The 26,848-nt window shown below is 41.2% G+C and overlaps 1 long non-coding RNA gene across 1 annotated transcript in view; it reads right to left on the reverse strand.

Moving 5' to 3' along the window:
- Positions 1-5,827, reverse strand: part of LOC122161891 — a 346,860-nt gene extending 341,033 nt beyond the window's left edge. Inside the window, exon 1 of the long non-coding RNA XR_006169329.1 lies at positions 5,788-5,827. This is a non-coding gene — a long non-coding RNA (uncharacterized LOC122161891). The remainder of the gene's footprint in view (positions 1-5,787) is intronic.
- Positions 5,828-26,848: the final 21,021 nt, after the last annotated feature.

Raw genomic sequence — 26,848 nt, forward strand, 5'->3', positions numbered from 1 at the left:
AAAACATCACCCTGATCATTAGAACGGCAGAGCTAAACACTAATATTGTAAGCTTTTGCAGACAAGGACTCTGCTCTAGCTCTTTAAGCAACAGAAGCCTGGGAAAAGAGATTTTGAAGATAAATAGATGGATTTGCTTTCTAGCAAACAAATACAGGATCAACAAAATTGAACATGATGACTATTCCATGGGCAACAGTGACACTGCCATGCAGATTTTCAGAAATGTCACTACAGCAAATAAGCCTCTGCTTTGCTCTTGGGAGGAACAGAAAGTGAGAAATTAGAGAAGATTGTGAAGGACACTTAGGGGGAAAAAAAAGATGAACAATAAACTTTGCCCATCATTACACTCAACTTCCATTCAGTGGGTCTCAGGGCTGGGGTGTAGGGTTGTAGCTTTAACAAAACATATTTTTTTTAAATCTTCAGCTAGAGAAACCATAATTTTAGTTCCATGGAAAAGGGAAATAAAACCTCACAAATAGCAATTCATTCAATTCTGATAGAGGATGTTCTAGTTACAAAAGACACGTAGGGTAAAACCAGCCTTTTAGCCCGCAGTTCAAAACCATTACTGGATGATGAAAGCTCATTTCTGTGCTCCACACTGAAACAAATGACAGCTTTTTACCACGATGAAGCTGCAGTGGGTGTCTGAACAGTGAAGAGCCTTTCTGTTGAAGTTCCACGCGTAAAATAACTCCCCACAAATATGAACTCCATACATTTCAGCGACACGAGTGCCTGCAGTCCTTTCACAAACAGACCTACTAATGATCTCAATAGGAGCTACATGCATATAAAATCAATACTGTTGACACTGAATTAACGGCGTGCTAATGTACTAAGTTTGATACATGCACATTAGAAATAATAATTCAGCAGTTCAAATTTCAGAGCTGAAGACTTACATTATAGGTGCTGGGAGCTTCGCTATTTACATTCTTTCATTAGTGCATTCTTTTTCGGAGCAGTGACTTTGACCTGGCAAACACCTTTTCCTTGCCAAACTATGTATATTTACAACAGAGAATCTGAAAAACATCGTTCCACTAATGTCTACACAAGACAGTTTGGCAGTAAAGCATATCTTTATTATCGCATCACACTCTGTGCAGTTATAGTTAAGTGTCTGAGTTTGTCAGCATTTCCATTATAACCCCGGCCATAAAAATGTGTTTTCAGAGAGACTTACAAGTCAAAGGCCCTGATTCTCCTCTCACTTAAAGTGATATAAATCAGGAGTTAGTGCAAACCTGGCATGCGAGAGAAGGGGGAGAGACTCAAGGCCCTGCAGAAAAGGATGCTTTGCATACATGATGCTCAATTTGCAGACATCCACATACAGAAGGATGAGGCCATTTCAGCTCCGTTCAGCTCACACATTTGTTGCATAAGCATCTGTGTGAGTTCTACGCATAAAAGATCTTTAAGGGAGATGAATATGTCATGCTAACGCTAGGCTTACCTGTCTCAGAAACAGTATAATATTGGTAGGAGTGAGGCTGTACGATTAAACTGAACAGGTCAAGTTTGAAAACTGTTTTCAAGGCAAATCTGATTCAGTAAAAAGAAGTATGAGACTATAGAGGAATTTCTAGATCTTTGTCCCATTGCTGCTGAAGATTTGATGAGTCACTTCATGAGATTTCTCTTACCATTTAGATTATCACACATTCACCAATTTTTAACCAAGGATTCCAGCACTTGCTTACTTTTCACACCAGAGTGTTGCAATAGAAGATGCAATAACATTTCCACGTGTTAAGCATTAGTCAAGCACTTACCAGTTCGGGTGTCTGATTTAATGCTCCCTATTCTGGAAGCCAGGATAGAGTTACAATTTTCACCCTAAGCTTACCTCACATTGCTCATCTTGGTAGAGGAAAGATCTCTCCTAGCTGCACATCACACGACATACTTTCCAAAACCATGACTTTCATGTTAGAAAAGCAAAGCTTTATGCAACCATGGTGTGCAGACTGGTGAGCAAAAGCAATCTCGCATACCACTGTTTTGTTCACATCCTATTAAGATTGATTCCTTTTTCCCTACATATTCTCCCATTTTTTCCTCCTTGGTCATTCTGTCCATCCTTCAGACAGAAGTCATTCTGCTGCTTATGACATCACACATCACAGTCACAGAGGGAACCACGGCATTGTCACAAACAGCAGGAGGAGGAGGAGGGGGAAACCAGTTCAATCAAAAAGAATACTTACACACAATTGTCTTGGCAATCAAGAAGACTGAGAAAGGAAATGCTGAAAAAAGTCTATGACAGTTTAATGAGGTTTTGGTGACATGCTGTAGTTTTCCAACTCTGCTCAAGTGTGATCTTCGTTCTTAAAATCTGATTTTTCCTTACTTTTATGGACTTAAAAGAACTACATCCATTTTGCTCAGCACAGCAATCTGAAAGTTCACACGTCTGATTTTATTATTTAATGTGTAGGAAGAATTGCATTTCAACGCTTGCCGAAGAAACTGCCTTTTATAAAGACAGTCTACAGAGATATGTTTGGAATTTTAAATCCTTGTGTTTTGCCTTTTCTTTAATCTTTTATTAATGGTTTGTGTTCCCATTACTCCAAACCGAGCATTAGGTTGCTTGGGAAAAGCGCCAATCAAACGAGTACAGCGACTGGAACTTATCTGAAAATAAAGGTGGTTTTGCTGATCAAAATCAGAGTTTCTGAGATTTAGGCCTGTGATGGACATCCGGTATTGAGGGGAAAGAATAAGAAAAAGGAGAATCATTCTGACAGCAGCAAGGAGGCAGTGAGAGAGACTGGAACCGGCTCCCGTCTTGCTCTACGTCTGATCAATCCCAAGAGCTTATGACAGAACCAAATTCAAATGCTGTTTACTTTGTTGTGACAGAGAAGGGCACAAATTAATTCTGCTGTCTGACCTGAGCACAGCTCCTCCTGGGGTCCTTCCCTGCTGCTCACTCCTGCAAAGGTTTTGTGTAATTTGTTTAATTTGAGGGATAATGGCTATGATTTGCTTATTTGAAATGAGCCTGTGAGAAAGTGAGACCAAAATTTGCTCTGTTGACACTGACAACTGAAGCTCCATTTTCTGTCCTTTCTCAGTAAACTTAAGCAATTGCTTATCACTGGATTATAATATTATCCCCAAAAATAGTGCTCACTGTGTCCCTGTTGATTTAAGTAGAATTAATAAAATATTAACATTATCTTTTTTTATAAATAAAATATTTATCTTTTCTTCACCCAAGGACTCACGTAGCTTGGTTGCCCAATTGAAAACAATGCACATTAATTAAACAAAATTCAAACTATACAAATAATTTTTAAAATTTGGCACTAGCATGATGTCACCAATTTTCCTAGCTAATATTTGAGGTACAGTGTATAAAACCAAAAAACATCCAAAGTAGCTCTGTAGCACTATTGCAGTGTTTTAATACTCAGTTGAAACTTACTCCATTACATGCAACCAACAAGAGATGGATTAAGCTCTACGAGACAGATACTGAGAAAGGCTTATAACTGTGAGGAATGACATGGGTACACCATGAGAAAATAAAAATAATTCATTGAAGAGGAGGCATGTTGCAAATTTAAAAAAAATAAAAAATAAAAAAATAAAAAGGCCTTTAGTTATGTCAGCAAAATTCTACAGGAGCCTCTTGCAGCTTGAACACTGACTCTTTCCACACAACAAAAATACATTCCTAATAAAATGTTATTAAAAGCAGATACACTTAAAACCAATTTTTCTCATTTGGTAGCAGGATCAGCTCTCTGTTTGGCATGTTTTTTTAAACCCACCCAGCAAATCAACTCATTTTTCAGTGGTTAAAAATGATGCACAAAGTGCTACATCACACAGCGTATCTGGAACATAATAGAGGAGCCACAGAGAGCTCAGTGAGCTCAGCTATAATGCACGCTTTCTCTGTGAGTTTATTTGCTCACTTTTTCATCTCTCTTTGGCAGACACTTGTTGTTGGTTTGCTTTCACAGAGGTCTGCAGCATTCAGCCCCAAGGTCGAGACTTGGTCTAGATGGGGAACATGACTTTGCAAGCATACATTACACTTAAAGGAAACTAATGCTGTGATACAGATTTTATACTACATCTACCTGCAAAACACTGCACAGAAAAATCTACATGTTGCAGTTACTGGTCAGGCAAAGAGCAGGTCAGGGGAGCTGGGAACTCAGAGGCAGGAGGCACAGAAGCACATAGTGTGGGTTCTCCCCACTGAGAACTGGGGCTAAGATTCACTGACACCACATTGCACACAGAGAAACTGCCCAACGGAGACACTAACAACTTGAGTGAAAGGCTTTTAGTACTTTTTCTCTCCACATTTCTTATTATACTTTTATTATTATTCTCATAGAACCAACATTAACAGAAAAATCTATTTAAATTAGGGATGCTTATGTTTTATTTTTCCTTCCAATTTTGGATAAATAATCTGAAAGCGAGCTTTTTATATGGGAGAAAACAAAGTCCTTCTGATTGCACCCACAATGTAGTTTTGCAAAGACTTTTTTCACTTGAAGCTCGCTGGTTGAGCAGCTTATTTTAAAATATCCATTTGGAATCTTCAAACCCAGCTGTTGAGACAGGTTGGGATAACAGCCACTCTTCTTCTGACTGAGTGATCACATCATACACACAGACACAGTAACTCCCCAGGGACTGTAAATTAGAAATATCACTAATAGTCAGATAGAGTTTTTCTTCCTTGCATACGTGAATTTTATAAATCTAAGGTTGTTTGCTAGAATATTTCAACAAGGCAAAAACAAAGGCAGTAAGCACACAGACCTGGGATACATCATTTAAAAGCCCATCGAGTATTCCCAGTAGGGTTGTGCAGCATTTCTCCATCAGCCTCTGCCCAGAACTGTACCCTGCAGCCCAGGTGTGCAGCTCCCAGGCAGGACTGCCTGCAAAACCACTTTCCTGCACGCCCCTGTAACCACTCAGCTGCACAGTGTGACATTTCACAGCTTTTCTAATCCTGATGCTGAATAATATGAGGCCTTTCAAGCCATTTAGGCAAACTGATCTTTCAGTTGCTTCGAAACCAATGGCTCCTCATTTACTTCCATGGAACGTACAAGAGCTACAAAGAGCACCATAATACTATTTCATAGGGCAAATTCTCAGATGCTATTTTTCAGCACAGACACCACTATTCGCTCTGCATTTTTGTACAGGAGCCTGTATGCCACACTTGTAACAACCTGCACCACTGCGGGTGACCCACTGTTTCACAGCTGCTATAGCAGAGCTGTTTCTAGGAAAGAAGCTGCCCATGCAGTCCCTCTTTCACTGGCTCTTTGGTCTCCATAAACGTTCAGCAAGTGCTGATGAATGCTATTGTGTGCAGTTTTTTTATGCACAGAGGAATTCAGTAGCACACCTTTGCTTCACACACACTTCCATGTCTGACGCCATTTTGTCTGCCTGCCCCTCTGCTGCCATCTGTCACACGGCAACAAAATAGAATGGAATGTTGGTGGGAAGGAACAGCCTCATCTGCTGTACCCCCAACAGCCACCTCTGATGTTGTGGGCCAAGAGAATAAAACATGAGGCATTACTTTTGGAGCAGCCCTCACATTATTTAAGACAGCCACTGATGAGAGCCCTGTGCAGCTGCAATATAATCCTCTAAGAACTCAATAACAGGCAACTGTAACCTTGTCCTCACCTGAGAAAGGACCCATGGCACAAACCAAACAGCACCACGTAACCTCGACCTGCTAAATCCACCCCTCAGTGCTCTACCCACCTGCCAACAGACTCCTGCAGGAAAGGACACTGTGCATCCCATATAAACAACAAAAGCGTGTCTGACCCCTGTGAAAAGCACTGTAGTTGAACAGTAACTCCTGCTCTTGCACAAGATCCGGTACTTTCAGCTTGCTTTGTGGCTTTTTGCTTTAAGCGCCTGTGATATTTCTACCATCCCGGGCAGGCAGCTTATCCCTAACACAAGGAACACAAACCCCTGCTGCAGCCAGCGCCTCACTGCCTTCCTTGGCTGAAGGTTACCGACACGTTTCCCACCCCTCTAGCTCAGTTCACTAACAGGACTCCTTCCTCGCAAATCTCTCCTCCTGCTACGTACTCAGCAGTCCTTGAGTGACCTATGCCAAACAAGTAGCTGAGCCGGTGTTACAGCTCTAATTACAAAGGAAACACTACCATCTGGTGGCCCGCTCGAAAACACTTCTACACAGAGAAAAAACAATAGCTGTTGGCCCAACAACGTAGGAAAATACGGTTTTCTTCCCTAAAACTGAAGAAACTTTAAGTATTTGAACCAGAGCAGCATGCATCCTCCGTGCTGCTTCTCTCTTTCTTTCCCCCGTCCTCATCATATAAAGAAATTTGATTAAGTCCTATTCTGAAATAGGGGTACAGCCCCACACCTCGCATAGTTTTTACTTGCATGTAGCATGCATTCTACAGTGAAGTCATTATAAAAGGTGGGAGCAACCTTCCTGACAGGACAAACCCTTGGCACTCTCTTGTCCCTGAACATCACTATAACGCAGGGCTCCTGTCCAGCTGTCCCAAACAGAGCACTGAGCAGTGCTCTCCAGCATGACGTGTTAGAAAGCAACACCTGGAGCGGTCAGGCTTACTACAGGTGTAACTTCCCATAGGATCTCATAGGATCTATGCTGCAGGTCACCCAGCTTCAGTTCGGTCACCCATTCACACTATGAAGCCCCGTTTTTCTGTCACTGCACTGAGATGAGTTCAGGTGTCCCTCAGACAGGGTACCACCATCCAAAAGCTCCAGCTGGGAACTGGACTCGCTTCTGCCACTTAATGAAGAAACCTTTGCTGCACAGGCTTTTCTAGTTTATTTCCTTTTCAAAATCTTATTCTTCCAAGTGCACAAGGTTTGCAAAATTCAGCACCACCTGTCAGTACCTGGGCAACAGCTTTCCAAAGACAATCTCCTAAGATAATATAAACTGTTGGGTTTTTTTTCCTTTAAGCCATTAACTATTTTCATACCCTTTACATCAGCTGGGAACTATATATCACAGACAAAGACAATCTCATTTGTTTTAATGGCTAAGTAAATTCAAAATGGAAATGACTACAGCAATTCATTCTGGTGCTTTTTAAATTTTGATCTCGTTGCTCATCTCTCCTCCCCAAAAATGCCCTTTCAGCCAAGGACTGGACTTCTGGCAAGCTGCTCAATTCAACATAAGTCAGCTTTAAGCAAATCAAAGATTTGGCCTCAAAAGTTCTTCAACTTCCTAGCACTAGTTGGGATGCTCTGTTACTGGCATTCTTCACTTATAAGCCTTCAAAGGCCTTTTTTTAAACAGCCTCCTGAATAACCTTGTATGACTGCCAACAGACAGAGGTGTGACAGACCCAGAAGGGCAGGAGCGCTGGTGACAGCAGTGCTTGCTGCAGGCACCATAGGGCTCAGGCTGCACCTCCTGCCCTGCCATGGCCTGGGCACGCTCACCGTGGGCAGAAGGTGAGCAGCAGCTGCTGCCCCTGTGCCCAAGTTAATTCTAAAATGTATTCTGCAGCAAGAGGCTCCAACTGCACCGCCTGTCCCTTTCAGCACATTGCATCTTCAAGCACTTGAGAAGACGATCCAGAGAGCAGTAAAAAGAAAACATTTTGATGTTGTTATGTGGAGATTTAAACACTTTGGACATTGATTCATACATCATTTCATTAGGCTTTGTTTCCTTCTGCAGAAGTTTCTCAAGGGCTCAGGCACATGATTACTAACACATCTATGCCTGTGGAACAACAGATACTTCATTCTTTCGCTATTTTCAGACTACTTGGCACATCTTTAACTCACTGTACAGAGTGTTTCAATCCACACACAAAAAAAACCTGTTCAGAACGTGCCAACATGTACATGAGAAGCACAGAGTACCTCAAAGCTGCTTCTTTCATTATGATATAAAATAAAGCAGCAGTCCAGCTCACCGTCCAGGAGTCAGACAGCTGTAACAGAACCGGGTGCAGTTCAGAACTTTCCTGCCCAGCCACACGACCACCAGGCTGGCAATGCAGTGCCACATGTGGCACAGATACTGGGGTGCTGCTCATCTGCTGCACAGCCCCACACAACATGCACAGTTCTGCTTCAACTGAGAAGGAATCCCATCAGGCTTTAATCAGGTTGGTGTGGATGCAGAAATTATCAAAATTCTTTGGAACCTGAGTATTGTTAATACACTTCCATGCAGCAATCAGTACTGCTCCCCCTGCAAACTGGAGTGAAGTTAAATCCAAATGCCAAAGGCAGAAAAATGAAGCGTTAAATGACTGGGAATCACCAGTAGAACGACCAGGATGTGATTGTTTCACTCACTCCAAAGTACAAGATGGATATAGCTCAGACTCACGGAGGAAACCCAACAAAGATGAGCTTTTGAACAGATGTACAATGCAGACAACAGATAACTGCAGGCATTACACAATGAGAGCCACGTGCGAAAAATACAACAGTCCGGATAAACTGTGAAAAAGGCAGTTTCTGAACTGCAAAATGAATTTATTTTTATTAAGAAATACAAGAAGGTAATTCAGAGAGCAGTGACCAGAGTTTCGGATCATACAGCAATAGAAAAGGAACTCATAAGTCCCCTAGGGACACCAGGCTACCCACCCACGCACAGCTTGTATTTCAAGTCTTCATTTTAAGGCCATGACTTGACCTCTGCTCACAGAGACATATTAAGGTCTTGGCACAGTGTCAGATGCCTAGAATAGTGAAGTATCGTAAACAGATTTAGTGTATGGAATTTTACACTGGCCAAAATTAATTGGCTAAGAGGTCAAATTACAGCCGTTAATATTTTGCAGTAGGAGCCAAAGCCTTCCGATTGCCCTGAAGCCTATTAACTGTTTCCATCATTGATATTCACATTTCTACCTACTTTGTTGATGAAAAGACCGAGAAGACCGAGAAGACAGAGAGAAAAAAGCCATGTTCTTAATGCTTTCAAAAAGTGACAACAAATATGAAAAGTAGCTCTGCTTAGTGCAAATCTTGCTTCATTTAACTGCAGGAGTCACTGCTAAAGACACATCCTGAACGAAAGTGCAGGGAAGTGAGGTGCACAGCTCACGATGCCACCTAAATCGCAGCCCATCCAAGTTCAAGCTGTTCTTGCAGCACCACCAGCTTTTCACACGCAAGTCATTCAGCCACTATCTGCACACAGCACTGACAGTAAAGGACAACATCAAAGGCACTGCCACTCTCCTGGGACCAATTATAAACCCAAAACACAGTCTCTCCAGCAGCCTGCCTGACCCCAAAAGGTCTGGACACGCTCCCAGACAGGTCAACCTGGCTGCAACCACCTGCAGGTCAGCCTTCCCCAAGATCCTGCCCCCTTCCCTTCTCCTCTTGCTCCTGTCTGCAAATCCAGACAAGGGTTAAGGAAAAGCTGCCTACTGCTGATCCTTTGGGCTGAGCCCTCTCTGTGCTGGCACCTGGGGTACATACGCTCCAGAGTAATAAGAGCCACAAACACACAATTGGCTTTATTGTAGGCCCCTAGGTTTAACACAGACAGAGCACTGACTTTGTAGCCAGCCCTAATTATCATGTGGAATGGTGGGGAAATACTTTCTGGCTCCACTGAAGTCAATGGCAGAAGTCCCATTAGCAGGATTTTAGCTTACAGTACTACAGCTGTATCACCAGATCACATCCTAAGTGTTTATATATTATTGATAGAGTTACGGTATATTTGAGCCAAATTCCAAAATTTAGACTTGAATATACAGCAGTGTCAAATGTAAATCTTACACTAATGATCCCCTATCCAAACTTTGCACCCATATTTCATACCTGAGACATGAATTGCTGGACCCGCTTCAGTAACTGCATCTATGTCTGGCTTGAGGCCACAAAGTCAGAGATGCCGATGCTCAGGTTTATAGGTCCTGAAATTATGGGTATTCCAGCAACTCCCATTGTTTATAAATTCTGATTTTAATAATATGAGAGCTTACAGCCATTAAGTTTTATGAAAATTTACCCAGAAAATCTACTTCCAATGCAGGATGGCTCAGCTGACCCAAGTGCCAATAATGCAGGCTCCCTGTCCTCCCATCACAGCATCACCACTTCTAAGTTGTTGCTGGTTCGCCTTTTAGTGCAACCCAGCAGCCTGTCCCAATCCTCATTTTGTTATCTTTGTTACTTGGAAAGTGAGTGGCAGCATTTTTTCACGAAGCCAGCTCCCCAAAATGACACTGCCTTACTTCCTCAGCTACAAGGTAATACAAAAATTGCATCTCTGTACCACACCCTTCAGATTCAGCATTGCCTAAACCTCATTTTTGCCTCCCAGTAGGGATTGCACAATCATCACCTCACAATTATAGATCTGCCATGTGGTAGCCATAGCATCGTTTGCACAGAAGAGGATGACTGGGGTTGCCAGCTGTCTCAGGAGTGAGAATGGATATGTTCTTTGTGATAGAAAAGACAAGACAGACTTTTTCCACTTGTCAAATCACCTTCTTCTCCCACAAGCTTTTTTATTTTTTCCTACCAGAAAGACTGCCAGATGACCAAGGACACAACTAACAGCTGAATATAATCAAAGAAAAAAAAGGAAAAAAAGAGTTCTTGAAATCAGTTGTTCATTGAACAGCCACTTTACCAGTCTCAGAAGGGCACCACCCTACACGACCCACTTCTAAAGGCTCTGAGATAAAGACAAACTCACCACAAGAATCACAATTTCTCCATATTAGAGAACATTAATAGGGCATCTTCTCTTCTGTCTTTAAGAGTGATGTACCAGGCCTAAGATCTACTATGTGGCGAGGCCAGGAGGTGGAGTAGTAATGCAGAGGGCCATGGCAGAACACCAGAAGGCAGCACATCCCGCTGATCACTAGCTCTGCTCTACTAGAAAAATGTGCTGTCATTTTATAATCCCTTAATAAAGAACTCAACACACTGCATTCATGTCTTCTAGATGCTAGTGCTCAGCATCACTGCACTAAGAGACAAAAGCAGAGGGATTACTTTAAGCCAGAAAGTAACTTAAATAAAAAAGCGACCAAACAAGCCACTAAACAAGAAGTGCATACATTGTTTTTACAGCTTTTCAATCTTTTTCAAGCTCAGAGCATTTTTGGTAACAGCTGCAAGGAACTGCTTAAGTTACACTCTCATTTGTAAATGCACATTACAAATGAGTAAAGGCAATATTGTTACTTCTATACAGACCACTGGATAATCGTGTCTACACACATATAGCTGCTGAAACACAGAGCCAAGTAAGCCAGCCAGAAAACTATGCACTGGATGGAAAATTTGAAACAAAATCATCTTGCGATTACCATCTCAGCAGCGTCCCTTTAAGCCAAAATAAACATTTAGCACCAGTCCATCAGTAATTAGGAGGAGAATATATTTAAGCTGACTCCCATGCGTTGGCACCAGCGTAACAGGGAGGGATGTTAAATATGCCACCCTTTCCAAGCAGTGCTGATTTCCCATCCCAGGCAAATGAAAATGAAAGCACAGAACGTCCCTGAGAAGCCCCAGAGCCTTGTGTTCACAAATGAAAACTGAGTCCTCAGTTAAGACTTGGCAGAAAAGTAACTCCCTGACATTCATCGGAGATGATGCCGCTGGTGCTGTGACTGTATCGCTTACACTCAGCGCTCAGCTGTCCCTGAGCTCCGACTGCGTGCTCGGAGATACTTGGTCTAAGATTAAAACAAATAAAAATTAAAAAATAAAAGCAAACCTAAAGAAACAAGAGTGTCTTGAAGTTATTATGGACTGAGAATTAAAGACTGTGAAAGGAGACTTCAAGACCAAAAGAAGGTCAATGGTCAGATAAGTGGTTGTTTTTTTTAAAGAGGAAACTTTTTTTAAGAGGAGGATTGTTTCAAATCCTGTCAGCTTCAAAACTTACTGGGATGGCAATTGCAAGCAGGATCCAACTCTAGTAACAAATCAAACCTTCAGCATAATACCAGCACCTGGGAAACCAGGAGAAAGGCATACCGTATACCTGCCATACGTTGCTGCATGTTTCAGAGACGTTCAGGTAAGAGTTTTTGTAGCAGAGGGACTTGGTAACTGCCCTGCTGGAAAGAAGAAGCCAGCATGTTGCCAGTCATGTCGAATTCTAGGGACTGTTCTAATAAGGACTGCTGTCATGGGAGCTCTGGGACTGAAAAGCTAAAGTGAGAAGATTTAAGAATTGCAGACTTGCTTAAGGAGAATGACATTTTCTTCAGAAAAATGGAACTAGAAAAGAACAGATGAGAAGACTGAGCACTGTAGAAAGCACGTGATGAAAAGAGAATCAATATATACAAATATAAACGACCAGATAAAATTGAGAAAGAAATAAGAGATAACATTGCCATCACAGAGGAATCTCAATGAAATTGCAGGCATTCTAAAAGTGAAGTACGACTCCTGTTGGAGCACATCACATCTCACAGATCCCAGAAGAGTGAACGGGACGAGCTTTACTCGGGATGAAACTGGAATCTCTTTGTGAATTCTGCTCAACGGGAGCTTGTGAAAATACTGTAAAATCAATGCTTCAGCAAAGTGTATAAATAAGCAAGAAAGGTACTATTGGATGTTGGACAGACCCCAGCTGAAATGACATGGGAGCAGATGAGTCCAACAGGGCCGTGCATACAGGAACTCAGAACAAAAAAGACAGGAGAGGAACACAGTGGAAAGAAACATCAGGAATGCTGGATTAAGGACAGAATAGCACATGCTGAGGGGGAAGGAATGAGCCACATACTTTGCAGTTTCTTCCCTGATAAAGCCTGCAGCTACAATTGTATTGCCAGAAACAAGAAAGCTGGTTGGGGGTGGCTGTGCCATGCCACAACACAAGCAAAGCAGTTTTCAGATCTTTGACAGGGGAAACTGGGGGAAGAGTTTAGAGAAAGGAAGGCAGGAGGTGTGGGAAAAGGAAGTGACTAGTAAGCTTGTCTGTTAATAACTTAAATACCTACTTAAAAATATGAGATCTACAGCCACTTAAATGCTATGCCATTAAAAGTGCAGACGATTCACTGCAAGTTATTTCCATTTATTAACTAAAATATTTAGCAAGGGTTGCAAAACAAAAGGTAGTATCAAAAGCAAATGTTAGAAACGGAGTTTAGGGTATGTATTTTTATTAAATTAAAAAAAAAAACACTCTTTCTGAAGTGATCTGCCCAACTCTGACCAAGTTTATCAGATGCTGAAGTTTAATCTAACATCTCTATTGTCACATCTTCCAATTATTATTTTACAGAGAATGCTCTGATAAGAATCAACCAGATCAGCACACCAGCAAACTGCTTCTTATTAGGGTATTTCCTACACTTAAAATAGCTGCTACAGTAGACATCACAGGACAGTTAGTACCCTAGGCATCAAATCTCTTTATTATTCTCTGATGGAAATCATTGTAAGTGATAAAAACACACTTGAGACTCATTCTGAAATATGTGTAGGAGGCAGTCCCTCTTTGCCTTTGAGAGACAAATACCTAAGGTTTGCCCATCATATTAATGTGGCTTAACCACATTGTTTCTAATATTCAGCAGATATGTATTACCTTGCTTCTTATACTTTTTCTTTGCTTTTCTCTCTCTTCTTGAATGATCTGAAGTTACAGAAGCTAAAAAACACAAGTAGTAATGTAGAATAAAGCCTTGCAAAAGGCACCCCAGTGAATTCATTGCACCACATGGTGCCAAACCCACTGCTCAGCCACCATTTACCGACGCAGTTGTGAGTTCCTTCACCAACCAAGAGACATAGCACAAAGAAATGGTCTTTGCCAGAGCTCCAGACACTCCAAGTCCTCTTCAACCTGCCCTCATGCAAAGCACAGCCAAAGAATAAAACCCAGAACGTCTGAGAAGAAAGCAGCTTTTGCTTCTAACAAACCCTGTGGGGAACTGGGCAGGTGCAGGAGCCTACTGTCAGAGAGAGGGGGAAAATCTGTTAATATTTAACTCCCAAACAAATGCTGAGATTGCTGCGGAAAGTTTATAACGCATTGACTCAAGCAGCTGGTGAAGCGTTTAAAAGCCTGTAAGGTAATATGGTCATTAGGACTATTTAAATTCTTTTGAAGGAATTTAGCAAAAGATTCCTGGGCTGCTTCAAGCTAAATACTCAAAGGATCTCATTGACAAGCTGTAATGGAAAGGACAGCAATGTTGTGGTGTTGATAAGAGGACCTTTAAAGCTGAAACTTGTTAAGGATAAGTTTTGACAACCTGGATGACAGCTCAGAAGGGAGAATATATCTGAAGAGGCAAGAAGTTTAGATTCCTATCACCCTTCTGAAGAACAGCGAACATCCAGGTTGAGAACAGATCTGTCCAAAGATGCTCTGAGCTATAATGGATAGCAACTGATCTGTACAAGGTGTGAGGAGCAGCAGATAGTTCCTGTCAGCACAGGCTGCTGGGCTCTGAGACGGGAAGCCTGTCTCACTGCTCTGAAGATAGTTATCAGGACCAGCTACCAGCATATGCTGCCCATCTTCTAATCGCTGACAGATCTGGACACTCATAACCCAAACAGAACTTTCCATCTGCTGTGCACTTAAACGAGTTTCAAGTCGGAAATCGCTAACATTTCCACTTTATCTGATGTTCAGTGCCCCACACAACAAAAAGAACCGATCCTTCTAGAAGCTGCATATCTTCACTGCTCAAAAAGGAAATAAGTTTGTAATGCAGCTTATTAAGATGTTATAGGAAACTGTAATTATTTCATTACTCCTGTCAGGCAATGTAAAATTAACAACAGTTTGTCATTCCCCAGTCTAGAAGAGAGATGGGAGCCTTTTCTCTCCACACACATGCATCCAGCTTCTTGCTGCAGGACAGAGCAGCTTTCTGGGCCACCAGGGCACACTGCTGGCTCACCGTCAGCTTTCAGCCAGCAGCAGCCCCAAGTCCTTCTTGGTAACCCTACTGCAACTTCACTTTGTTTCTCTTTACCATTCTTATACTAAAAGAGAACCTTCATGTTAATGGTTACATACTTTCCTGCAGCACCAAGTGGTAAATGAACAAAGAACGTAGGAGCCCTCAAGCAAGAATACTGAAGCATGTTGAGCTTAATTGTGCCAGTTTTCACCAGAGAGGTGATGAAGCTGCACACGGCAAGTCTGCTTACACACCTTCTGGTTTCAGTAATAAGACTCAACACCAGGACTCAGCATCAAACTAATTTTGGATGAGAACCTACACAAAGAGCCCATCGTAAACTGTGTGGAAATACATATACATGTAAAGACAGAAGTTCAACAAAAAGGCTCTACAATATTAGAGGTTAATATTTTAATGATCTCCCTTTAAATAATAGATCATCTTTTGAACAAGCTAATACTTAATAGATGAGAATCTTTAAACCAAATGTAATTGAGATACAGTGTTTCTACAGCTGCGTCCCCTCCTCCCAAATCTCTTTTAACACTCATTGATTTCTGCCAGACATTCATTGGAAGAATTAATTAATTGATGAACTTGTCATTACAAGTCATTGATTAAGATGTCCTTCCTTAAAGATTTAATTATGCCCAAAGATAAAAAATTTGCTAATTATTGCCTTTTATCTAATTGAAGCTTTGTATTACAAATAAAGTTCAAAGGTTTAAGACAGTTGCCCTTCCAACCACTTGGGCAAAGACGAGAATTTAATTAGAGGAGGGACCACGTTCTCAGATGTATTCCATGAGCCATTCTGGAAACAGAACTGATGACTGACTATTCAGTGTCTCTGAAAATCTTTCAAGTTTTGGTGGGGTTTTTCAGTCTTTCAAACGCTTTCACAGTATCACACTTTGGTTTGGATCTATCAAGTGATTTAACAGTCTGACCCAGCTAGTGATACACACATCTTGAATCACACATTAATAACTTCCACTTCTCTCTTTCTTACAAGTTCACTTCCTCTTAGACACCAATGAGAAAATGATCCCCAATAACGTGGGCTTTTAGCTCTCGGGCAAAAAAGCAGCAATCCTCTCACTTAAGAATTGTTCTTAACTGATGATCACAGCAGAAAAACAGCAGTGTCCAAACATCAACACTTCTCATCAATTCAGACCAAAAAAAAAAAAAAGGAAAAAAAAAAGGAAAGGAAACATCGCACCATCACATGGGAAGTTTCTTTCTGTGTCATTAAAGAAAATGATAAGCTCATTTCATAACAACGCAAATCAAGACAGACATGACCACAGAAAAGCATTCAAATGACTCCATGTTTAAACTTTCTAGGACGAGACCACATCTGCATAAACCTGAAGCACGAAGCTCTCCTGTTGGGTACACACACACATACACCAGCACTGCACGCAAATGTCACCTGCAGGAACTGTACTGCAAACGACAGCAAAGATATCACACTGTGCTGGTAATTACCAGGCTTTGTACACAGCTGCAGCTCTGAAGAGCTGGCCCACTGGGATCCCTTGTTTCCCAACAGCATTCAGGCTGTGTTACAGAGAACCCCGGGCTCAGCTGCCAATCACTGCCCAGATAGCGAGGCTCCATGGCAGCGCGTGGGCAAGGGCCTGACAGCCCCCATTAAACATGAAATGATTGCTCTGAAACCAGAAACTACTCCAAGTAGATATTTGGGCACAATAAATGCCCACTAGACTACTAGCTAATGAAGTCACTTGATATTTATACATATAATTAAAAGAAGTATAATCGATCAATCTATCCGTATTCAATCAAACTACAGTTCTGAAAGCATCCTTGATTTATGATGCACTTTATAGGAAAAGAACATCCAACACTTCAGTGACTCAGTGTTTTCTCACGTTATTTCTCCTCCACAGAAAACACACACTGGATGCTCGAAACAGTGAATGAGCTTTGAGTAACTCTACCAAAATAACTGCATACTAAAATATCTTTGAATTCAAGGACTTGGTCCAAATTCCCTTGAATTTTTATTACTTCTGAGAAGATCTGAGCAGGTAAATTTCCACGTACACAGTGAAGGCACCAAGGCTGAAAGAGGGAAAGCAAAAGGCACTCATCCAACTGTGGGGTGACAGAAGATTCATAGGCTGTGTGTGAGCACTGCCATGACTGCCAGCCATCTCCTATAAGGAATATTTGAAGTGAGATGCAGGATCACAGAGTTGTTATATTTTGAGTCGATGAGCTGTGTTCAGTAGTGCATATCATGACAACTGCCAGTCAGAGTAAATAAAGCAGCTCCAGAAAGACAGATCAGCAAGGCTGAAAAAATATTGTTACACGTCGTGAATTAACTCCTAGAGTCCTGACTGTAAAGATCAGATTCCTATTAATACAAAATGTTACTAAAGCACAGGAGCTGCACTTTCTTCTTTACAATTGCAGAATAACATAAATGTATCTGCCCACAATTTCTTACAACAGTTTCCAGAAGAAATACCTCCTTGCAAAATCTAAGAATGTTCTGAACCTGAACTCTCCCGCAATTAAATCACATCTTGACATCATCAGAGCTGCAGTGCCCATCTTTCAAACACAGCTGCATCCTGACCTTACTTGATGAAAGGAATCTTTAGAGAAAAATAACTGGAAACTTCTCTGAGTTTCCTGCTTCTCTGGCCTTCTTAATGCTTCTCCTCTGTACCAAGTAATGAAATGACTTTTCTGTGTGTTCAGCACATACGACTAAATAGGATTCCCAAACTGCTGAGGATGTTATGGTTCAGATTTTTCACTTTTTTGCCTGTAGCTTCTGGATCTAAGGTGAAATGCCCATCAGCAGGAATTCAGCTTTGCTCCTCACACACACGGGTGCTTAAACCAAAGCACACTTTGAGATTTGCTCTCCAAAAGAAGAGTTGGCAAAACAAGCAGGGATATGCACAGCCCTGCAGTGCTTGCCACAGCATCACAAAACCCCAACACACAAATGAGGGTTGATGCTCGTTTATTTCCAATCAAAAGAAAAGCTTAATAATAAACCTGTTTCTCCTCAGAACCTTTCTAGGGGACTCACCACCTCGGTTCTTACTCTTCCAGCTTCAAAGCTCAGCAGTTTTATTTTAACTATGTGTACCGTAGAGAATACAGGTGTTCTCAGCATGCTCCAAAGCATTACCTGAGGGGAATCCTGCTCTCTTCTGAACAGCAGTGTGCTGAATCAAGACCATTAGTACAACCAATTTGAACACAGGCAACTTCATTAGTTCTTCATTCATGAGCAATGACATAAAAGAAAATTGACCATATAAAAAAAAAGTAAGCTTTCCTCCTCTTTTTAAAATGCTGATTAAATATTAATTTTCTTTAAATGAATCAGCGTTTAGCACAAGAGACAAATAAAAGCACTTGCTAAAACCTGGAAAAAGTCCATGGCAACTTACTGCAACGCTTTTGCTTTTGTGCACAGGATGGAATTCATAGGACAGGGAGTTGCGTGTGCTCCTCTCTGAACACACCACCCTTGCTAGGCAAAACCAATCAGCTCTGCTCAAATATTACTTCAAATTCAGAAGTGATCCTCTTCAGTTCGCTGCAGTGCTTTCTGCTTTCACAAATATCCACACTGCAATAAATGTCACTGCTGGTGAGGCTCGTTAATGTTGCCAAAAATTCCACAATCTTGTCAACGCACAGCACGGTAATTCAGAGTTTCTGAACCTGCTTATCACATAAGAGATGTCAAGAGAGGAGTAGTATTAATAGCAAACATTTGATGAGAAAATAAAACTAAGCAGCACAACTAGAGCAGCTTAAAATTGCCTGGAAAAAAAAACATCCCAAAGCAAAAAGGAGTAATTCCAATCAACCCGTCTTTTATGTTTCTTTAGTTATTGATCATGCTGAATAAAAGAGCCCTCCAGCAGCCAAGTGGGAAGTCCCCAAGGCTCATGCAGCATTGCTGTGAGCAGCTTTGTGAGGCTTCAGCTCATGCTCCCTCTGAAGGCAGCAACGTGCCTCTTGCTTCTGCTACGTCAGAATCTGTGCCTCCACGTTCCACACATACAAATCCCAAACTTCAGATCCTAGAAGCTACTTGCAGAACTTCTGTCTCTTTTTAAATTCAATGTTTGGAAAGGAAACACAGCTAAGTGTGCTTGTAAGAGTTTTCAACCCTCAGCTGGTGCTTTCATGTTATCTTACATTGCGACTCATTTCAGTATGTCAAGGGGCTGCAAGTTAAGAGCCCCTGCACTACAAGTCCTGCTTCCAGACTGCAAGGAGAAAAGGGAAGTGAAGAATCCTTACACAGGAGAGAAGCTTGAATCTTGTCAGATTTTTATGTGGTTTATTTATTTTCATAAGTAAGCTCTAGTATCTGGGCATCTCCTGATATTATTTATAGGTATTTCTATAGAGCTCATAATCACAGTATCTGAGTGCCTCGCACTATTTACGATATGCCATCTATCTCCAGAGGGTAGAGCTCTCCTCCTTTCTCCTTTGAAGATGGCTTCTCATAGAGATAAGGCACAGATGATTAACGCCTCCTGCACTTGGCATCTTGCAACATGGCTGCTTGGGGAAATGCAGCTCTTTAATCACATTCTGAAACAGAGGGTTTGGGTTCAGTTCATCTTTTTTTTTTTTTTTTTGGACTGTACCTTTTTCTCCAAGTATGAGAGCACAGTCAATTAAAAAAAAAAAAAAAAAAAAGAGAGAGAAGGGAAAAGGAAATTTCAAAAAGAAATCAACAACTGTGTTTTTCTTCCTTGAAAAGTCACATACGACAAAATACCTTCCTTAAAAGAACAGAAATCTAAGCAAGGCCTCCATCCGGTCAGCTCTCTGAACACACGAGTCTATGTACATTCCCCATGCTGCACAGGGACTTCATTTCAAGCCTGCCTCAGTGCCTGCGGTGTCCCAGGGAACATTTTTTCCCAGTCTTTCTGAGAAGGTCAGGATGTTTCCTGGAAGGCTGAATGGTGGAAAAATGAAGGATCCTTCATCCTGACTGACACTAAGCAGTTTGTCGGCCTGGCATGAGCTCACATAGCCAGTGAGATTGCTCTGAATTGCCTTGATAAATGAACGCAGTTTCTTCGGCCCCAGGATGGACTGAGATCCAGTTCTTTTCTACACAACTTAGAGGAAAGATGCAACCATCTGATAAACAGCAAGCCTCTGATGGCAGCTCTTAGCTTTTAAATGAAGAGGTTAATTTAAAAGGATGAGGTTTCTCATACCTCAGTGCTACTTTGTAAAGTGGCCAAGTTTCAATTGCTGAAGAAATGTAAGATTTTAATCACAAAATCTGTATCAACAGTACATTTAGGTCATTCTAGAGAAGCTTTTTTTAAACCTAACCCACACCCCTGAGGTCTGAGATGACCTTGTTAGCACAGATTAGAGAAAGATCAAAGAAAGATAATGATCAATGAGAGTAACTTCAGTTTTAAGCTTTTTGTGGCTTCCCTGCTATGTAGCCTCAGTCTGAGGCACTGACCCCCAGCAGCACCAGGATGCTATCAAACAACAGCCATCTCCTCACTAACTACTCACTATTTGCTATCCACCTTCCCGTCATTGACTCAGTGAGCTTACATGGCCTTTGCTAAGACAAATTTCACAAGTACTTCCACAACTGAAAGGACAACAAGTAAGGGATGAAATTCTTGGGAAGATAAGTTAATTCTAAAGATATTTCTAAATAGATCAAAAAATCCCCACTGCAGACAGGCACTTGCAGAAGCTTAACACATCTATCTTCAGGAAGCCTCACCATAAGTGTGTTCTGTGTGAAGTGGTGTCAGCTTAGGCAGAGATGTGATACTTCTATAAGATGAGTCACGTGCTGGTTGCCAGATCCTTTCCTGGACATATCTTTCAGTCCGTTAGGAAAAGGAGTGTGACTGTTCACAAGCAGAAATGCTGCTTATAAAAGCTGGATTCTCTGATATCTGTTGAGAACTTGCAAAAGATCAGGCTGACCAAATCTCCCCGTGTCAAAACAGGAACAAAGCTCTACTAATAAATTATTACCAAGATAACGAATGTGGGGATCCTGTGGTAATCAGCCCCAAGGTTGGAGTCCTTCACAGTTCTTTCTTTACAAAGTCCTCAGAGGTACTGCTCAGTTTGTACATTTCAAGAACGTAAAATGCATTCCAAAAGGACAATAAAAGACAGAACCTAACCACGATAATAGCCCAAGAAATCACCAAATGCTCACAACTTCGCTTTTAAATCAAAAATACCACAGAATACAGTTGACTCAGACTCCCGAATGCATCTCTCCTAATATACCCATATGTAGGGCACAGAGGGCAGGGCTGCAGCAGATGTGGCCTTTTTCTTCTGTTTAGTTTTGTGTTGTTTTTGAATACACATGGATGATTCCAGGAGCAGAGGGGTCCCAGTGCCTCACCATTGCTAGACCAGTCCATCTCCTTGGCTATCTTCTACCTAGAAAGCCAAGGCCAAGTCCCATTTCCAAACCCAATGTTCCTATTCTATCCTTTAGATATTGTACTGAGAGATGTGGTTTAGTGGGAAACATTGGTGATAGGTGAATGGTTGGACTGAATAATCTTAAAGATCTTTTCCAACCTTGGTGATTCTATGATTCTACAGAAGCACAGAAGAAATCAGTTTAGGCTGTTTAAGAATCTTGTTAGAAACAAAGTTCAAATTCACAATACTACGCATCATTCCATTCACATTTAGTTTGCAGAAAACATTTGTAAAACTAAAAACTTACAACGGAGGGCTGCAAAAGTAATTGAAGTTTTTAGGAAAGAGATGATGGTGAGGGAAGCTCAGCTGGCCCCTATGGGTCAGGAGAGAAGGGCTGATGGAAGAGAGAAGCGGGATTTGATTTAGAGACAGGAGAGGCCAGTGATGGACTGACACAGATGAACTGTCTCTCAGTTGCTGTTCTGCAGAGAGAGAACAATAACAACTCAGTTACGTTTCATAAACTATCTTGGCACAGAACAAGAAGCCCAAGTCAGCAATAGATGTAAGCAGCATAAATCAGATCAAAGAAACAAATGAACACACCCAGGGCCTGATGTTGTTGTTTGTACCAGCACACAGCAGGGAGGAATGCAGCAAAATAGATTCAGCAGTGAGTGTTGAAATAAAGAGAAGAGAATGAGACCTGTAAGGTTTGGGTTGGCTGAATTTTTTTTGTTTTGTTTTTTATTTGTTGTGGTTTTGGAGAGAGAAGGAGGAAAAGCAGGAGAACATTTCCATGTTCCTGGGCACACTCTTTATTACAGGCAGTGCTGGCAGGAGGGCAATGCCTGCTGGCATTCCTACCATGCAGCACCAGTCACCACTTATAAAAATACTTCTGCAAGGCCTGACACAAGGCTCTGCAAGCATGAGATCCTTACTCTCTCATATTAGGGTGGGACAAGGAAAGGGGTGGGTGTCATTTAATTAGCCATTTTAATATATTTTACAGTGTTTCTAGATGTCACGTGCTAGTTCCACTAAGAGCTTGCACACATGCTCTGTGGGCTCAAAATACCTCTTCAATGCAATAATAAGTCTACTAATTTGACAAAAAAAAAATCAAAAGATGATGTGAAAAAGCTATAGAGTACACAAGGACACTGCAAATAGACTTTCCCATTAGCCTGAAAAAAATAATAGCAAAACAAAGTTCTTGGACTTTTTCCCCCTATGATGCTCTTCATTTAGGAGAATCCCTTAAAAACAACACTGAACAGTCAGCACTTCTCACATTTAAAGCACAATAAATACACAAGCTAATGTTCTCGAGCACTCCTGTATGTGAATTCCTTGCTGAGAACACATCCTTTGGTGACTGCATGGACGTGGCCAATTTAACTCTCGAGCAGTGAAAGAAACGCACACGGAATAATGTCAGATTGTTTAAACAACAGTTCAATGATAATTTCTGAAACATTTCAGCAAGCCATGGTATTTTAGGTTCAAATACTTAAAACTTTTTGTGCTAGAGATGCAGCTCAAAATACACTGTGGAAAACAATGATAATATGTAAGTTTCTGAAACAGGTTTCTTTCCAGATATTTAAACAAGGCTCGCGGACAACCACAAGTCCACTCATATCTTATACAACTACAAACTGTAAAGCAACTCAGTACTGCTGAACATTTCAATCTGAAAAAGCAAAAGAAAGAGAAAGGAAAGCTTTTGTAAACTCTTTGTAAAGACAAACATGGCGCCTCCATGAATGAACTCAATACCTTACCACTTCATGTCTTAGCTATGCAGTAGCATCTTCTGATCCCAAGAGATCAATATTTGAAATTAAGTCTCTTAATGGTTTTATCCAAATGCCTAAGTAGTCTTCCCAAGGAAACATACACTAAACCTGAGAAGCATTCACTACAGTACAACTTCATTTTCTGTATTATCATGCAAATGAATCAAGCCCATTTTTTTCCAGAACTGGTGACTCTGAAGAAAACACTTATAACAAAACATGAATCAAGGAAGCTCTGATGACAGTATGGCAGAAAAATGAAGCACCTTTTTGTTACCAGACTTACCTTTTATTACCTGTTACCGTGATTTATAAGATTACCTAAAAACAGTACATGCATGCACATCCCAGCTGTTAAACACTCAGATGTTAGACTCAAGAAGGGCATGGCAGATTTACGCCAGCTTTCAAACATGTGGGAACCACAGTGCGGTTCGAGATGCTGCAGTTATTCCCATGCTAAGTATAAAAGATAACAGTGATAGTTCAAATAGCTTTGCAGAGCAATTGTTGAGATTTTAATGATAACTTTATTAATAATGTAGTAAACTAATGCTGATGAAATTCCTCTAATGTTCTTTTTAACTGCATTGAGTAATAAGAAATTGATCCCATTTAAACTCATTTTCCTGTAAGTTAAAAGGAACTCCATAAAAGCTGCCACTCCTCCCTTAAACCAGCTCAACTCACCTCTTCTGACAGGACAGGACAGCAGTAAAACAACTGCACAGAACATCACTGACAATCGCACGAATGCACTGCAGGAGTGTTGCAAACCTGGTGATGTAAGGAGGCAGGGCAGGAGAGTCCCAGCTTTGTGAGAGGTGCGGTGGAATAAGGACATGACCTAAGAGAAAAGTCAAATATCCTTGCCCAGGAAGACAGCTGCAGACCTAACTCTGATGTCCTGAAAGGCATCAACATTTTTAAATCTTCTCCTCACAGATTCAGAAAAACCTTGTGATAACTGATGTTCTTTAACAACAGCTTTCTCTTCCACAGCCTCCCACCATCTTTTATCCGTTACACCTGAACCTGACAATCCCATGAATCTACAAAGCACAGTCCAGAGGAAGCAGCTGGACAGCTAAAGGAATTAAGGTTCTTAAAACTATCCAGAAATAGAGTTTTAATGAAAGGAAAAAAAGTCCATATTTTATAAATTAATTTTTATCTTTCCTCAACAGCACAACTTGCAGATAAATCACTGGACAATATAACCAGCTTTAAAAGCCAGCACACCACAAAAACACAAGTCCTGCCAAGTTAGTGGCCTACTGATGAAGGATTAGAGCTATATCCACTTGTTCAAGTACTAAATATTTTATTACGTATCACAAAAACACCAATGCATTGTAGAACTATCATCCAGAGATGTTTTAATGCATTCTGTATCTGAGCAGCTTGCAACATCTCTGTTCAGAGCAGCAGAGTTCGCAAGGGAACTACCACCCTGCCTTCCTTCAGCAGGTCAGCACAAGTCAGTATTCGAGGTGGGATATGAGAAACACCCCAAGTTCCTGCTGGCTGTTGAGCTACCACAGATCAGGATCTAACTCCAATCAAAACAACTGAGAAAGCTGATGATCTTATGTATAAGGCGGCCTCTTTTTATATGTCTTAGTTTTTGTTGTAGGATTAATAGCAGACAGAATCAAACAGGGCCATTTACACCCAATAATGAAGGATGGTCTTATAAAGGCATCAACATAATCGACGTTTGACCAAACAAAGTCAAGGATTAAAGAGGTCAATCTTCAAAGATTTACATCCCAATCATCAACTGCCTGTTTTCAGAAACTACAAAAACTTGAGACTAAGAACGACGAAACATTTGTTATATATAAACGATACTAAAACCACACAGAAATCAGTAGAAAATTATAACTACTTTAAACCAAGCTATAGAATTTTATGGCAAGGATATAATTTTCTGCTAAGTTTTATAGACGTGCCCAGAAATAAAACACCAGGCCTCTATTGAGTTTTATGGGGCTTTTCGGTAAGAATTACAAACAGTGGAATTCAAACAATACTTGTGGATCAGTTTGCCAGCAGCCCTGAAGCTGAAACTGCGTTGCATAAACCAGGCATCGAATAATTCGGGATAATGAACAAATTCATAAAACGTCAGAGGCTGTTTGTCAGTAATCTGCAAACAGACAAAGCGGTAAATTCATGGAATGGGAACTCCTGGCTGTGAGCAGCTCACCCAACTTTACTGCTCTGCCTTTAAGGGACTGCCCGAAGGACTTACAGCTCCACTGCATTCTTGCCAGGTAATTTGTGCAGCATTTTTCAGAAACAGTTAAATTAAAAAGCCCTTATGGGAAAACTCAATGAATTTAATAGAGATGGAATCAATATGGTTCCACAGAATTTACTCCAAACCCTTCAGTTGGATCTTCTCCCCTGATCTCAGCCCCCTTACAGTGCACAGTACAGTCAAAGCCACACAAGTGAATCTTCAATTGGGGATTACTGCTACAGAGAAAACCTCCAGGGAAAGAGCTGCTAGGACCCCAGTAAAGCTTGTTTTGTACCTGGAAGAAGAGGACAACATGAAACCAAGGAGTTAGGCACATCTTGGAACAACACAAGGATGCTGCTGCAGCTTAGCAAGGAGTCAAATTATGCCAAGAACCACTCAGCAGCTTAGTACAAGGAAAGCTTAAACGCTTTTCACTTTAGGATTGGAGACCGCGTCCCTCCTCTCAAACAGTCCAGGAGCCCATAGAATTAAAACAGGAATTCTACCTCAACTGGTAGACCACTATTGGTTCAATATTCCTACAGAAAATTCATCCTACCCAAACACTGTAAAATAATTTTAATTTGCCACTCTCTGTCACGATCACCCCCATTTGCTTAATAAGAAGCTAATTACCTGAAGTTGATGATATGGAAAGCACAACAAATTCCACTCTTTCCCAAGGGAACAAATGTCCTAAAAAACCCAACTAAGAGCCACATAAAGAAAACAAGGTGCAACATGGGCTGAAACCAGGGGGTGCAGCCAACACTGATGGAGCCTCGTGAATACAGAGAGATCCTCAGAAAACTCACTTAGGAAAAAATTAAAAAAGCACATAAGAGGAATTTGCAGCAGTGAGAATACTAGTTCTAGAAAGCATTCCCTCAGTAGCAGCCCCACATTCTGCTTTCACTGGAAGAAGCAAGTCCAACAGATGGAATGACGGTGCTGCATCTGAGAGCTCCCATTTTAGCTACAGCCGTGCTTTGTCCCCTTCCTAGGACACCACGTGAAATAAAGGAAGGAAAGTCTCCAAGACACCCCGCTCAGCATGGAAACTGGAGCAGCACTTCAGACAAGGAGGTGGCAGACTAGATCAGATGATTCCATCTCAAAACAGTTCTCCAAGGGGAAGTATTTCACTTTTGTCCCTTGACTTCTACCCCTTCTCCTGATCAGCTTTCTAAAGCTCAGTTTTTGTATCTAAGTTCGTCTAAGAGGACGGCCAAGAAAATAAAGTGTAGTTGAAACCAACATGGTTATTAGAGCTGTCTAGATTTTGTAGCTTTGTTTAGCACCAGACTCATTAAAGTGCAGTTATCACCATAATAAATGTAGATATCACTAATTACAATACTAGATTTTAAATGCAACTT

Source organism: Centrocercus urophasianus, unplaced genomic scaffold (assembly GCF_019232065.1).
Source record: "Centrocercus urophasianus isolate 14NV4802_14NV808 unplaced genomic scaffold, USGS_Curo_1.0 seq_2, whole genome shotgun sequence".
NCBI classification, from domain to species: domain Eukaryota; kingdom Metazoa; phylum Chordata; class Aves; order Galliformes; family Phasianidae; genus Centrocercus; species Centrocercus urophasianus.